General features: G+C 35.5%; 1 long non-coding RNA gene across 1 annotated transcript; it reads left to right on the top strand.

Moving 5' to 3' along the window:
• The first annotated feature begins 5097 nt into the window (after positions 1 to 5097).
• On the top strand, positions 5098 to 6545 carry LOC138920564 (uncharacterized). The gene is made up of 3 exons (XR_011431964.1): positions 5098 to 5237; positions 5526 to 5638; positions 6096 to 6545. It is a non-coding gene; the product is annotated as an uncharacterized lncRNA (long non-coding RNA).
• The last annotated feature ends 9330 nt before the right edge of the window (positions 6546 to 15875 follow it).

Genomic DNA, 15875 nt, shown 5'->3' with positions numbered 1-15875 from the left:
TGGAATAACCTAAAACTGGGTATACAGTGGCATATATTTCTGTAAAATTTCCAAATATAAGATGCATTAACGCATTTCTTAATAACACTTTCTCTTTCTACTGCCACTTCCTTCCTGTAACACCTCATTTCAAGTCAGGAAGCAAATGGAGTGCCAGTGGGACTTGTTAGGTTATAGATACAGTGTATTACCTTGCTAGGGCTGTACTAACAAATACCACAGACTGGCCTAATCTTTCTTTTTATAAGAACACCGGTTAGATTGCATTAGGGCCCATCCTAAGGACCCATTTTAACTTAATTACCTCTTCAAAGGCTCTATCTCCAAAGGCAGTCACTTTCTGAGGTACTGGAGTTAAGGCTTCAACACATGAATTCCGGGGGCACTGAAATCAGCAGATAAATATATATATATACACACTCATGTTTATAGGTATTTCCAAGTATAATTAATTTATTGCTGGCATCCTGTTGTAAGATTAGACCCATCATACTACCTCTCTCAACATCCAGACAGAGTGTCTTATCCTAATACAAATATTGCCTACAGTGCTTAGCATCAGAAGGATATTAACAGGCAGGAAGAAACAAGGTTTAAAACATACAAAGCAGAAAGCTATCGTGTGAGAAATCATTTCAATTTTTAGTTTATAAACTTGAAAGTTAAAAATTCACTTCTTATTAGCATCTCGTCAACATGGATATCTCTGCTATCAGGACTGTTGATAAAGTAGCATATACCATTATCAATGCAACAGATAAATTTTTTTCTTTTTTAATAGAAATCACGTGAAATTCATTAGCATTCTTCTCTATTTGGGCACAGACCTGCTGCACTACTGAAAACAGAGAATCTGCCTGTGCGTGACATCATGTACTTCATGCATTTCAACATATTGGATCCCAACTTTGAGGACCAACTCATCCTGTGCTGTTAAAATCTGCTAGTTTCAGATGAAATAGTCTGAAAAATTTCCAGCAATGTTGCAAAATAGCCTGAAGAAGCAAGAGTTCCAATGATAAAGGCTCTTAGACATGGTCATCAATATGTCGACAAATGTAGTATTAGATTGACTCCATTACAAAATTTTGTAGCTCAAAACAATGCAGTGGCAATTTAAGCACATTTGAATTGCTAGTGTGTATGCTTTGATTTTAAATTAATTTTATATATTCTTCAATGCATCAAAAACTTAATAATAAATACGGTGTGCTATTTTCTCAGTTTTTACATGTAAGATATTTTTCAGCATTTTTCAAATATCTAAATGGTTGTGACTTCTTTTCTCATTCTATTAGCAATTACTTTTATGTCTCATTTTGTATTAAAATTTTTCAGTTTTTTGAAGGGCTTCATAAATTGTGTAAGCTTCAGGCTTCACAAAATTTGGACACGTCCCAAATTTTGTGGAGTAATGTGCTACTTAATTATTGCAGGCTAATGGAAATTAATTTAGGGAGATTAAACACATAAATGACACTACTGCACCATATGAAGCCCACATGCACCAATGCGTGCTTTATGAATGAAGCTTTTAAGTGGCTTGTATAGATAGAAGTAGCTGTAGAACTCAGTTAATTTAATACATGGTATTAATGATGAGCAAAACCGACTACTCCATTCAATTGATGAGAGCTGATTTACTGCCAGAAAAAAAAAAAGTAGTGTTAAACTAAGATTCTTATTTAAAGTTTTCATGTTGTTTGCATTTAGTTTATAAATTTGGCTTTTCTAATTGTATTAGAATCACAAAATATGCACTAAAACTAATTGGATAAGGTGTTTGATTAAGCAACATTATTATAAACCTTATTGTAAAAGCAGTTTTAGGTCTGATTTGGGGCATTTGCTAGGATTTTTGGGGTTTTTTTTGTTTTTTCTTTTGAGGAAGATTAGCCCTTAGCTAACATCTGCCGCCACTCCTCCTCTTTTTGCTGAGGAAGACTGGCCAAGAGCTAATATCCATGCCCATCTTCCTCTACTTTATATGTGGGACGCCTACCACAGCATGGCTTGCCAAGCAGAGCCATGTCCACACCCGGGATCCGAACCAGAGAATCCCAGCACGCTGAAGCGGAATGTTTGCACTTAACCACTGCATCACTGGGCTGGCCCTGGATTTTTGTTCTTTATTTAATAATGAAGTAAAATTATCCACTCAAATTACAGGGCTTTATACTGAAGGAGATGGAAGACTAGTGTGATTTTGGTCTGCAACTATTTAGCATTAAGACATCAGACAATTTTGTTGTGATATAATTGTCTCATCATTTGTGGAGCTTAGATTAGACGTTCTCTAAAGATCTCTTTTAGTTATGAATTTCTATGAGTCTATAATCAATGAATTGCAGATCTAATGATCTTAACTACTCTGCCAGCAGAAGTGGTTCTGTGTCTTGGCTTCTTTCCATGTCTTTTTCTTGACAAATGTCTAAGGGGTGTTAGTTCCACGATGTGCTGTATAAATCCAGAGAGGAAATACAGAAAATGCTAAAACATCTATTTTCCAAATATACTGTGTTCCAATTTCTCTTCATACATCACAGAAAATTCATTTAAATCGAAGTCTCATGAAAGATTTCCCTTTTTAAAGTTTAGCAGATATTTTACATAAATCTTATCACTCCCATATTAACTATTAAATGACTAAATATATGTATAATTTTGCCTTAATCAATCTAATCATGTAGAATTTCCTCAATATTTTAATAAACATTTATGTTAAATTTATACTATTATTCCACTTTGTATAACACGTGATTAGAAATAATTTCTACTTTCTGATTTAATATAAATAATTTGTATAAATAGATATCAGAATTCTCTAACTTAACTGAATACACTTCAGTACAATATTTACTTACAGTTAACGAATATAAAACATAAATAATAGTCCTTTGCTGTCCGTTCTTCTAAATTACATGAATTATCAAGCTGCATAATACTTGGAGAGGTAGACACTAAAATCTAAATATGACTACAAAGCAGGAAAACAGACTTTCTTGACAGACTGTCTCTAGAAGTAATTTCCAAGGAAAGACTCCTCCAGAGATGAACCTCTGTAACGAATCCAGAAGAGGAAGTGATAAAAATTTTATAATATTTCTATCTCTTTTTTTTTAAACAAGACTGATTTTTTGACAAAGTCATGCCTAAATCCAACTTTAGAATGTGCTATGACTCATTCAGTGCAATTTCATACTGGATTCGCTCTCAGAGAGGATGGACCTTCTAGGGATTATTTTGAGTGACGGTAATTTAAAATCTTGTGTGTTCTTAAAGTGACTTCACAAAATAAATAGACAAAAATATTTTCAGAAAGATATTGAGGAAGAATAGGTGGTATGACCCAATACATACCTCTAGCCCATTAAAATGCAACTGTTTTTTAAATAATATAATACTTGCACAAATGAAACCTCACATCAATGAAAGCAATAAATAAATCCAATGCCATATAAAAGCTCTGCACATGTAAAAAGGTAAGCGTTAAAAACAAGGGTGTAAAATAAAGATTACGTGATAAAAGTTACCAAGATAGTGGAATAACAATTTTGATTAAAACATTAGAAAAGATGAAATTTAACCTATTCATTGCGCAATCCTATTAAGTAAATTTCAAATCAATTAAAGAGCTTTACATTAAAAATATAGTATAGAGGAAAATAAGAGTAGCCAAAACAGAATAGAACATATCAGAATTGGGGAGAAATTTGACTTTTTCTGCTTTGTAATGATGGTGTTGTCCTCAAGGAAAATTTGGAGAGATGTAATATATACAATTTCAAAAGTTCTATATACTTAAAACTTAACAAATGCCAAACAGTTTATATCTATTCTGCATAAAGATTTTACTCAATCTATAACATTAATCCACTTATAAATACATGGGCTCAATACATGAAGGAACAGGTCACACTTAATTTAAAAACTCGTAACATATAAGCAACCGAAACAACCCCTTAGATTTATTAAGTAAATGTATTACTGAAAAATGAAAAGGTATTGCTGTGAGCTGATGCAGCTGATGTGCTCATCCATCGCTCTTGGCATGGTAACCTCAAAGAAGACTTGTAATAAGCAGTATGCCAGTGCAAAACAAGAGACCTAATAATAACCATATATTGTGATTAAGGAATTTTACCTTGGACTTTATTCTAAGCAAACAAAATATATCATATGAGGATGTTCATTGCAGGATTATCTAATATAGCCTCAAAATGGATGTAATGATTTTCCTAGGATATATAAACCAAGTCACTTGAACACAATAAAAATTTATTCGGCAACTAAATTAAACCAAAAAATATTATTGATATGATAATAAAAATAAATGCACTATTGTATTAAATGTACTATTATGTAAATATGGATAAATGTTTTAGATAATATGCAATGACAGAAATTGTTTTGCATTTTGGTAATTAATTGTGGGTAATTTATAGTTTTTTTTTTTTAAATTAATGCTACTGCTTTAAAAAGATTCTCCTTAAAAATAATATTTTCAGAGGCTGGCCCAGTGGAGTAGTGGTTAAGTTCCCACATCTAATTTGGCTAGGATTTACGGGTTAGGAACCCCGAGCCTGGACCTACACACCACTCATCAAGCCATACTATGGTGGCGTCCCACATATAAAATGAAGGAAGCAAAAAAAGGAAGACCAGATATTAGCTCAGGGTCAATCTTTCTCACCAAAAATAAATAAATAAATAAAACAGTATTTTCATTTCCATTCACTGCTTTTTGCACATTGAATTGAAATGAATTTAGATAGTATTACCTTAAGATAAGAAGTTTAAATTTAGTTTCAGTCTTACTGCAGAGGACTTTTCATCTCTTTTTCTCTGTCTTTGCTTTGCTCTCTTAGGGATGTGTGTGTGTATGTGATTCTTTTGCCATTCAACCAGCTAATCTTCAGAGAAATATGCATTGTTTCTGAGGATGGGAGAGCCTCAAGGAAGCAATGTGAGCTGTGCACTTTCAACCTGCCTGCTTCCTGCTGCTGCAGTCTCACTGTAAATGATGTAAAGTGGCATTATCTTCTTCCGATCTTGACAGATACCAGGTTGAAAGAGCACCATGTGGCAGCCAGGCAATAGATCATCCCCTGTGTTCCCTTTAACTGAGATCAGCAAATGACGACCTCAGGAGGCTGTAGTGGGCTGGGCTCTGAGCCTCCGCTGGGAAATTGTCTCTGCCAAAGTTTCGCATGCCGGGTGTTGAGCCGTGATTGTTGGTGACGTATTTTTGTTTTGTTTTGCTTTGTTTATATCTTTAATGACAAAGCACTATGCTTTAGCTTTTATAAACAAGGGATTAAAATAAATTATTAGAAAGTGCTTGAATCTAATATTTAGACAGCTACGTCTCCCACCCTCACTCCCAACGTACACATCCTGGAGAAAATGAAACTCCATCATAGGAGGCTGACAAGGAGACTCCACGGGCTCTCTTGCCAAGGATGTCTATTTCATTCCATTTCACTCCATTTCTTTCCTTCCTTCCAACATATGCTCTGCCCAAGTCTGAGACAGGCTTTCGTCATACGTCAACGGTCAGAGAGAAAATCCTGGTCTTCAGTTGTTTACTGGCTCATGGGGGAGACAGACGATAAACAGAATGCTACAAAACAATGTGGTAAGTGTTCTATCGCTGGTGCAGGCAGGGTCTACGGAGCAGAGAGAAAAGAAGTGCTAATATGCTCCGAGGCTTCAGGGGATGAAGACTGTGAAATTTCCAGAAAAGGACTTGCCTTGAAGAACCATCAGACATTTTGGAGACACATAAAGGAGAAAAAGAAGAAACATCAGGGCTGTTGAAAGCTTAGCATGGGTGGTAGCTGCAAATCATTTTAAAAGCATGGCCAGAGTATGGCTAGACTAGAGGTGGGGCTGTTGTCTGAACTTGCCTTGAGATCATTGGGTCAGGTTACTGGTATTTCCCAGAATCAAACATAATGCCTGGCATGGAGATACAATTAGCCTGCAGTGGATAATTGATTGACTGAAGGAATGAATGAAAGCCCTTTTCAAATCTGAGGCAAAATTAAAAGCCAAGCCATGAAAAGTTCACCTATAATTTCTATTTCCTTCAGGCTACCAGGAAAAGTGAAACCCTCGCAGTTGTAATACTGGGCATGGAGCAGAGTCAAGTGCTTCCTTATTGAGGAGGAGGTGCTGCTGAACTCTGCTGTTGCTCCCTCCGTTCCCTCCCTGAAGCTGAAGCTGCCACTGAACAACTGAATCTTGTTTTAAACGCCAGGAACACGATGTCCTTTATTTTCATAATGACTTTAGGAACCAAAAGATGTGTTTGTAATAAATAAATAACTGTTCTAAATAAAGAAGCCAGAGCGTATATATAGATTGTAACAGGTGGGTTATGAAATGCCAATTTAATGTCATTCATATATAGTAGCTTCTTTAATTATAAGTTCACTTATTTAAAAGACATACACAGAGGGTAAAGTGTAAGAGCAAGATGCTGAGTTAAATCCAAGTGGAAAATTATCAAGCAACAGACTTTTATAAATATACAATATCCACAAATTATAATTATGCTGAAAGAAATTTCATTTCTTGAAGGAGTAACTATTTCTAAAAGAGTCAAGTTTCACAGCTTATTGTTTTAGCCATAGTTTACATTAGGAAATTATTAAAAAAAAAAAAACAGTGTATGTGATTTCTAAGATCTGGAGCACATGTATTTCAGGACATTAATATACAAAATCATCTGAACCTCAGATCTGCAACAGTGATATAAACTTTAGAAGGAGAGGTTTGTCCTTATAGACGTGGTTAAAATTAATCCCAAGAAATATATCTTGAATGTGTCTTTTAAATATCATGTCAAACCAATAGAATTTATAATAATCCTTATAAAGTCAATATACTAAAAACATAACATATATAATCATTAAACTAATGGTACTTCTATATTTTAATTTTGCTAATCAGAGTCTATAAATTAATAGAGTCTAGTAGAATTACCTGCACTTCATAAATTATTATTTTGGCAATTAATTTGCATTAAGCAACTCCAACTGGGCTTAAATAACTTACTTTATCAATGGGAATTACAATAGTTTAGCCCAGAGTTTTGTGAACTTGTCCACGAGGAATAAAAATCACCCAAAACTAACATTTCTCCATTTCTATTATTAGCCTCCATTGTGCATGTAAGGCCAGCTGTCTGGACCACTTATCAAGCTTTAAGAAGTAATCTAATCATTGCATTCTTTATCACTTTAAAACACAGTCCAGGAGAGAGATAAAACTGAGAATGGAAGAGTAATTTTTTTGCCCAGTTTATGAGAACCTCAGAGATACTGAAATTCCAAGTTTGTTTAAGTTTATAAATAGGAAATTAATCTTTAACCAAGATCAATGTGAATACTGGGCAGTTTTAAGTAAATGTTCACATGTTCATTAAATGTCATCAAAGGTAACTGGACTTTCAGAGTCACAAAAGATGTGTTTGTAATAAACAAATGTCTGTTCTAGAGAATGAGACCAGGGAGTATACTTAGGTTGTAGCTGGTAGCTTATAAGATGGTCATTTAATGCCAGTCATATATAGCAGCTTCTTTAATTATAAATGCACTCATTTGAAAGACATGTTCAGAGCATAAAGTGTAATAGCAAGTAATTTTTATTTATTTCCACTCAGGAACAAGTGTTTTGAAATAATATCTCTCTTGGTTTACCAAATATTCTCTCTTTGATCCTACTAGAAATTTGTGCCTATTCTTTATTTCTGATGTGTAGAGATGAACACATCCAATCTGCCTAACTATTTGAAGAGATAAGAAATTCCAAGAAATCATGTGTATTTACCATTGCCAAGAAATGTAAAGATTTAATCTATTGAAATTTATTTTTAAGTATATTTATTTTCAGAACATTAAGTATATTAACTATAAACCATATGAGAAAATGAAATCAACAATATACATCCAGAGTCTAACATGTGTTCAGCAATGTGGGGGGACATAAAATGATGCTATTTTTAGTTACACAAATTATTCCCACAGGACCCAGGTGACAGGGTGGTTCTGTTGACCTACTGCTTCATTTGTGGTGAAAGTTTCTCTGCAGAGGAACTTGATGTCTGTCTTGAAAGACTCAAGAATTGCCATGATATCGCTGATCTTAACTCTTTTGCTAGAGTGAGAACTAAATTTCGCATGTCAAATGAGAACTCTTCCGATTTGATTAAAAGAGTCCAGAAAACTGGACATATTTCCATTTGAAAGCAAAGAAAATGTAGGAAGTCAAGGCTATTTTAATTGGAAATTTTACAGTAAAAAACTCAATCAGAGACTATTTTAGTCTCCCTTTTCTCCCCATTATCAATAGATTGCTTGGAAGAACAGTGTTTGGGGTAACCACATTCCTGCCAGAGTCCACGGCCCACTGAAACCTGACAAGCAAAAATTCACACCATAAATTATCATGTGTCACGTTCATAGCTGTGGTAACTCATCCTGCCAAAGAACACATTTTCTTAGCATCAAAGAGAAGAAGAAAGAGAATGAATCAAGCCAAAGATTCGATACTTCTTACACTAAGTATATTATATGCCAATTTTTTCTTGGTTTCACATTGTTTGATAACCTAATTTAATTAAAACTGATTAAGAGGACTTGAGAATCTTGAAAGATGGAAAGGTTTTGCTAAAAAGATTAAGAGAAATCAGATATGACAGAATTTACATACTTTCGAATCTCTTTTAGCAAAGCTATAAATTCCTGTTAGATCATCTATCCAGGTGGAGCAAGGTCTTCCTTTAATCATTCCAATGAATTGTGCTGTTCACCTGCTGAAAGGTCATTTCTAGGTTTTAGATTTTAGGCTTTAGCAAAATGCCAACAGGGAAAGAGAAGAAAAACAAAAGTTGACTTCTACTCTCTCATTTTGCTGTCTAAAAGAAGCAGCCGTTTGCCCTGATATTGTATTTACCTACCGTTATTCAAATACAAATGGAAATATCCTCTCTCTTTAGAGTGTAATAATCGTACTTCTGCCCAGAATATTTTCCAGTGTACGTGCATGTGTGCACTTAAAAAAAAACAGTAGGGGCCGGCCAATGGTGTAGCGGTTAAGCTCATGCACTCCGCTTCAGCAGCCCGGGGCTTGCCAGTCTGAATACTAGGCATGGACCTATGCACTGCTTATCAAGCCATGCAGTGGCAGACATCCCACGTGTAAAGTAGACGAAGATGGGCATGAATGTTAGCTCAGAGCTAATCTTCCTCAAAAACACACACAAAAAAGCCAACCAGAAGAGATTTCATAAAGAAAATGGACTTCATAAACAAAATGGAATTCATAAAGTAGTCTTAATCTTTGAAAACTCAATGATTTCTAATTTCTTAGTTTCATTCCATTGTGAGTAATTGAGATAATTTTGTCCACTCTCGCTTCCCTAGCAAAAATATCCCACAGCTGGCATTAGGCTCTCTTACATTATAATTTCTGATCTTTAGTCTAAATGTTCTTTTTCTAGATTTCTTTGTAGTGCGCTGTTAAACTTTCCTAACAAATATATCCATTATTTCTCTTTCTCTGTGTTGTAATTCACTATCTTGCACGACTGTAGTAGTTATGCTTATTTTTTCATGATGGTTTCCCTTTAGGGTTATTTTTTATCCCTAAGATATGTACTCTGTAATTATGTTAATCTGAACTCATAAATCAAGTCTGTCAGGGCTTTTCATGTTTTTATTGCTCTTTTCAAATTCCACTTAAATCTGTATGAGTGCCCCAAATAGGGATTGAGCTAAAACTTTAGGATATTTTGATTAAACAGTTCAAAAGTCAATGGTCTATTGGAAGTAAAAGGAAATGAATCTAGCTATTATTTACTTTCAGAACAGAATCAACAGTTAAAATGTATGAGTAAAATTGGTGAAACTAAAATAATAATAATATTAATAATAACAAAAATAATAAAATAGTAGAATCAAGCAAATGATGATATCCTGTGAACCACACAGTGTTCTGCATTAGGAGCTACAGCCTCTATCTGAATACAGCCCTAGAAGGCAGCTATCACAGATGTTTACAAGTCAGGTAAACTGGCTTAAGGAATAACATATACTTTGTTCATCTAACTTAGTTACCATTGGAGCTAAGATTTTCTTAAAACATAAACTGAGGCATATTAAAATTTTTAAGAGTTTATTTGACCAAAAATTGATTGAATGGAGCAGCATCCAATCTGGCAGATAGAAAGGAGCTCTGAGGAGCTGCACAAAATGAAACACTTTCACAGGCAGAAGGGAGTGGGAATGAGGAAGTGATACTAGGCACAAAAGTGGGTTGGTTATTGCAGGGTTACTTTCCTCTTGGGGATGATAGGGGTCTATCAGGCAGATGACCTAACTAATGCTGACCAGGTGATTCCTTTAAGATTCATTTCTGGGGGCCTGTCCGGTGGTGTAGTGGTTAAGTTCACGTGCTCTGCTTCAGCGGCCTGGGGTTCACAGCTTCGGATCTGGGGCGCAGACCTAGCACCGCTCATTAAGCCACACTGTGGTAGCATTCCACATAAAACAGAGGAAGATTGGCAACAGATATTAGCTCAGGGCCAATCTTTCTCACACACACAAAAGATTTCATTTTGGGGAGAGTCGAAAGTGTAATTAAGTCTCAATTTCGTGGTGTAGAGCTTAGCCTAAGAACTCCGTTTTGGGCCTATTGTCTTGTATTTTAACAATTTAAACACAAAGAAAGTTAAAAAAAAGACATGCAAATATTATTTAGCAATTACTTAGCAAATAACACATAGCATTGTAAATGTTTTTAAGAGAACAATCTTATTTTCTAGATAGCATTGTAAATGTTTTTAAGAGAACAATCTTATTTTCTAGATAGCATTGTAAATGTTTTTAAGAGAACAATCTTATTTTCTAGAAAGTTTAATTTCTCTAATGCCTCAAGTAATGAACAATGGATGTGTATCATTTTCCCCATTATACTTATTTATTTAACTTTATTTAGGACCAAAATAAATTGGCATAAATATCTCAACGTTGTGACTACTACTTAACATTGTTCATAACCATTGCTTTCAAATTCCCAATCAATAATTATTTGCTTATCTGAAAGCCATTGAAGCAACATTGACCATGATGTATTAATTACCTACATGCAGACAAGAATTCCACGTGGTTGTCCATTGAGTCATGACTTGAGCGTTAGGTACATGACAAGGCTATTGCAGCATTACAGTATCTCAAACTAAAAGTCATTCTATAGGATAACTCTAAGTAAAATATTTGCAAGAAAAAACAGAACTGTGTAGGTGGTGCTTCCAGCTTAGGAATGTCCTGGGCACTGAGAGAAAAATAGGCTTTTCATATAGAAAAATAGACTTATCATAGAATTACCATTCCCCAAGGTGAAAAGCAAACTGCTCTTTTGGTCTTGAAAGTAAATTCCTGAACAATCTTGCCATTTATTGATCAAAAATATTTATTAAATCCAATGAGCATTTATAGAGTAACTACTATTTGTCAGGTATATTAAGGGTGATTTGCCACATTCCTTTAGCTATATTTGTAATTTTATTGTTTTTATCTATTCCATATTTTCCTATAATTTTTGAAATTTTAAAATGCTTTGCTTCTCATTTGAGCCTGTGCTTTAATGCTAATTTGTATGTTCTGCATCTATTTCATTATCATCATATGATTGTGTACAATATGAATGAATTAAAATAAATGAATAGAGTCCCAAAGAGGTTTTTTTAAAAAAGCATCCTCATTTAGACATAGGCAATGGTATTACAAAAGGGGTCCGCCATCTTATTTTATAGTCCCATTAAAACACATTACACAGTTTATTAATTCTCTCTCTTTACTCTTTGGGCTTCCTTCTGATAACTACTTGCTTACTCCATAGACCACTGATTTGCCCCTGTTGGTGCTATAGTGGTTAAGTTCAGTGTGCTCCACTTTGGCAGCGCAGGTTCATGGGTTCGGATCCTGGGAGTGGACCTACACCACGCATCAGCCATGCTGTGGTGGCAACACACATACAAAATAGAGGAGGATTGGCATAGATTTTAGCTCAGCAACAATTTTCCTCAAGCAAAAAAAGAGGAGGATTGGTAACAGATGTTAGCCTAGGGAAAATATTCCTCAGGCAAAAAAAAAGACAATATGCCATGAAGTCAGATATACCACAGCCGCAAGAGGGGGTTATGAAAGGCATTGAATTGTGGAAGCATCATCTGAATACCCATATGGCTTCTCATTATAACTATTCTGCAGAGTTTATGTTGAGTCAAAAACAATATTATGTATCTTTTCTTCATGATTATAAAGGAAACAATTAAAAAATCTTATTTTAAGTAAAATAAAGTTTTCATATTTGGACTGCATACACCTCTGTGTAGTCTAAATGCATGAGTATGCAGTTTTGTTCCATTTGTCTACTTTTAGAAGAATAAGTGGTTGTCTGTGGGTGGTTCATGACAAGCATTTTCATTTATTGATTAATTCATTTAATTAAATATTCATTCATTCCACACACATATATTGAGGATGATTATGTTTCAGGCACCATTCTAGGCACTGGGAATATATCACTGAGTAAAGCATGCAAAAATCCTTGTTGTTATGTAACTTGTCTTTGGTGGATAAGATAAAAGACTGACAATAAACTTAATAAATAAGCATACTGCTTGATATGAAAGTTATAAGTATTATGAAAAATGATGGAACCCAATAAAAGGAATAATTAATGTTTCTGACGGCAGTCGCAATTGAAATGAAGTTTTCAGGATAAGACTCATCAAGAATGTGACATTTGATAAAAGATCCGAAGGAGGTAAGGAATTTCACCATAGTGATATTAGAAATGTAAGAATTCCAAACAAAGCAAATAGTGAGCATTGGGAGCATGACTCTCTGTTGAAGGAAAAGGAGGATGCCTCTGGAGCTTGAGCAAGCTAAACAGGTACGAAAGGCCATTAGGCAAGTTTGAGTATCTTGACTTTTACTCCAAGAACAAAGTTTCTTAACCTTGGCACTATTAGCATTTTGGCCTTGATAATTTCTTGTTTTGGGATGCTGTCCTGTGCACTAGAGGATGTTTAACAGCATCCCAGGCCTCTAACCTCTAGCTGCCCATAGCAACTCCAGTTGTGAACACCAAAAATGTCTCCGGATATTGCCAGATATCCTCTAGGGAACAAAATTGACCCAATTAAGTACCACTGCTCTAAGTGGAACAGAAGTGTGGAATAGTGTTCCACCTAAAACACTATTAGGTGGAATAGTGTTCACTTAAAATTCATATCTACCTGTAACCTGTGAATGTGACCTTATTTGGAAATAGGGTCTTTACAGAGTAATCAAGTTAAGATGAGGTCATACTGGATTAAGGTGGGTCATAAATCCAATGACTGGTGTCTTTATAAGAGAAACAAGAGAGACTCCTTCATACAGAGACACAGGGAAGAAGAGTGAAGATGGAAGCAAGGGTCAGGGTTATGAAGTTAGAAACAAGGAGTGCTAAGGACCACCAGCAACTACCACAGGCAAGAAGAGAGGCAACAAAGGATTCTATTCTAAAGCATTCAGAGTGAATACAGCCCTGCTGACAGCTTATCTTTAGCTTCCGTACTGTGAGAGAATAAATTTCTGTTGTTTTAAGCCACATAATTTGTGGCACTTTGTTTTGGCAACCCTAGGAAATGAATACAGGTGCTGTCATTGGATGATTATGAATAAAAGGACGTCATCTGACCTCATTTTTAACTCAATCATTCTGGATGTAATTGAAAGATAATAGACAATTTAGGGACAGGGGAGAGAATGTGGAAGCAGAAAACCAGTTAAACCAGTGCAACATTTAAAGACAGAGATGATGGCAGGTTGGAACAGAGAGAGATAACAACGGAGATGGACAGAGATAAGACTGAGTCAGAAAATAAGGGAGTGTGTCAAGATGGATGAGGGAAGGTGTGTCTCAAATTTGAGAGGCCGAGAGGAATCAGGAAATGATGACCAAAAAAGGCAACCAGTGAGATGCTAGCAAAATCAAGAGGGAGCTGGCATCTGGAAACCAGGGTTTTTTGCTTATTTCTATTATATGAAACTTCCATTATAAATGTATTTTAATAGGAAAAGTCTTAATAGTTTTTAATAAATTGTACACCAGGAAGACATCAATAGTTATTTTTCAACTTTATATGCAAAATTTCAAAATGCTTTGGCTCAATTAAATTAGTTTAGATATGTGTCTGATATCTTTCTCAGCCTCAAAAGAATATGTCTGCATGAGAAGAATAATATTAGAAATGATGACACCAGAAACTTCCTGTGGCCGGATTTTCCCATCTTGTGTAAGCACAGCCTTTGGCTGTGGGACCCCCAAAAATTCCATCAAAAATGAAAAGAAAGAAAAAAGCATTTAAGCATTTCAGCAGATATTCTAGATCTTTATATTCTGTAAAGACTAGATCTAGATGTCTGACTAAATTTTTCACTCTATGTAGAGATTTCAGAGAAAACGTAGGTCTCCGTTTGATCCCAAATTATGCTGTGGGATCAGTCAGGTGCTAATAGGAAACAGACAAACTATCAGAAATAGGATAAAATAAAGAGGGTTTGTTTACAAAGTGGCTAATTTCTAAAGGTGTAGTTATAGGGAAACCAGAAGGAATAGTCCAGCAATCCAGCTTATACTAATCAGTGTGTTACCACTTTTAAGTCTAAAGGGATGAGTGGGATTGGCTAAAAGAAACTGAAAAGAGATAATTGTGTACTCAACTCCTTTGAGAGGAGTCGTCTCCATTGGTAGAGGAACATGGCCACTTGAGGTAACCTCACAAGGAGGGAGCCGGGGGACTAAATATTCTGTCCTCACCTACTTTCCCCTGTTCTCCTGAGCTTTTTAGCAGGAGCCTTACTAGAGTTAAATGACATAGGCATTTTTAATACAATGCCTGCGGGTCAGCATTCCAAGGAAGAGAGCGTGATGGAGAAGGAAAGAAAGTGATACCGGTCCTGATATCAGTTTCCCTACATTAAACCCAGCACATAGGGGGTTAAAACCAAAGCACTCATCCCCTGCTTACTCCCTGGCTTCCTGGCTCCAGAATCCACTATCTTCCATGGAGAAAAATGGCCAAGGACCATCACCAGGATTCATTATCTCCTCCCCTCAAGGAGCTGCAGGCTGGTGGCAAAGCTGCTGACCAGCAAGGTTACGGGCTCCCTCCTCTCTGCAAGTAGTCTCAAGGCCAAACACAGGCTGGTAGAAAAGCTCCAACCAGCAAGTCTCCACCTCTCCCACCTAAAACCCCAAATAAAACCCCTTACTTTTAGCTTTTCAGAGAGTTTGGGATTTCAGCGTTAGTTGCCGTTTTTTCTTGCTCAGCTGATTTGGTCCACTTTCAATTAATCTGTTTCATAACTCTGCTGAGGAAATCATTCATATTAGGTGGGGAGGATTTCTCTGCTATTCAAGGTCAGGCTGCCATTAAGCAGTTAAACTCTTCTTTGACCACTCAAAAATTGCCTTGATTGAGAAAAAATTTAAAAATTAGCATCGCACAGTGGCTAATCTTCTCCATCAATCTATGGCATAAATAACATTACTAGTCTCTAGCATGTGAATGAGATGAAACCACCAATGTTAAATAATGAAGCAATCTTACTAATACTTATGCTAATTCAATTTAAAGGAGAATTGCCTCTAGTGTTTTCTTTTCAAAAGGGAAATATATCTTCTTCACGAATGCAACCACACAAAGATGATAGCAGAAGTCTGGGAGGACACAAATAATTGTAGGGAAATGGCAGCTGCACATGTGATAGGTAGATGTGGCATCTCTGAGAGCATTACTTATATTGAAATTT

This window comes from Equus caballus, chromosome 24 (assembly GCF_041296265.1).
Source record: "Equus caballus isolate H_3958 breed thoroughbred chromosome 24, TB-T2T, whole genome shotgun sequence".
Lineage (NCBI taxonomy): Eukaryota > Metazoa > Chordata > Mammalia > Perissodactyla > Equidae > Equus > Equus caballus.
The sequence above is the reverse complement of the archived record's forward strand: the minus strand, read 5'-3'. Positions and strand labels throughout refer to the sequence as shown.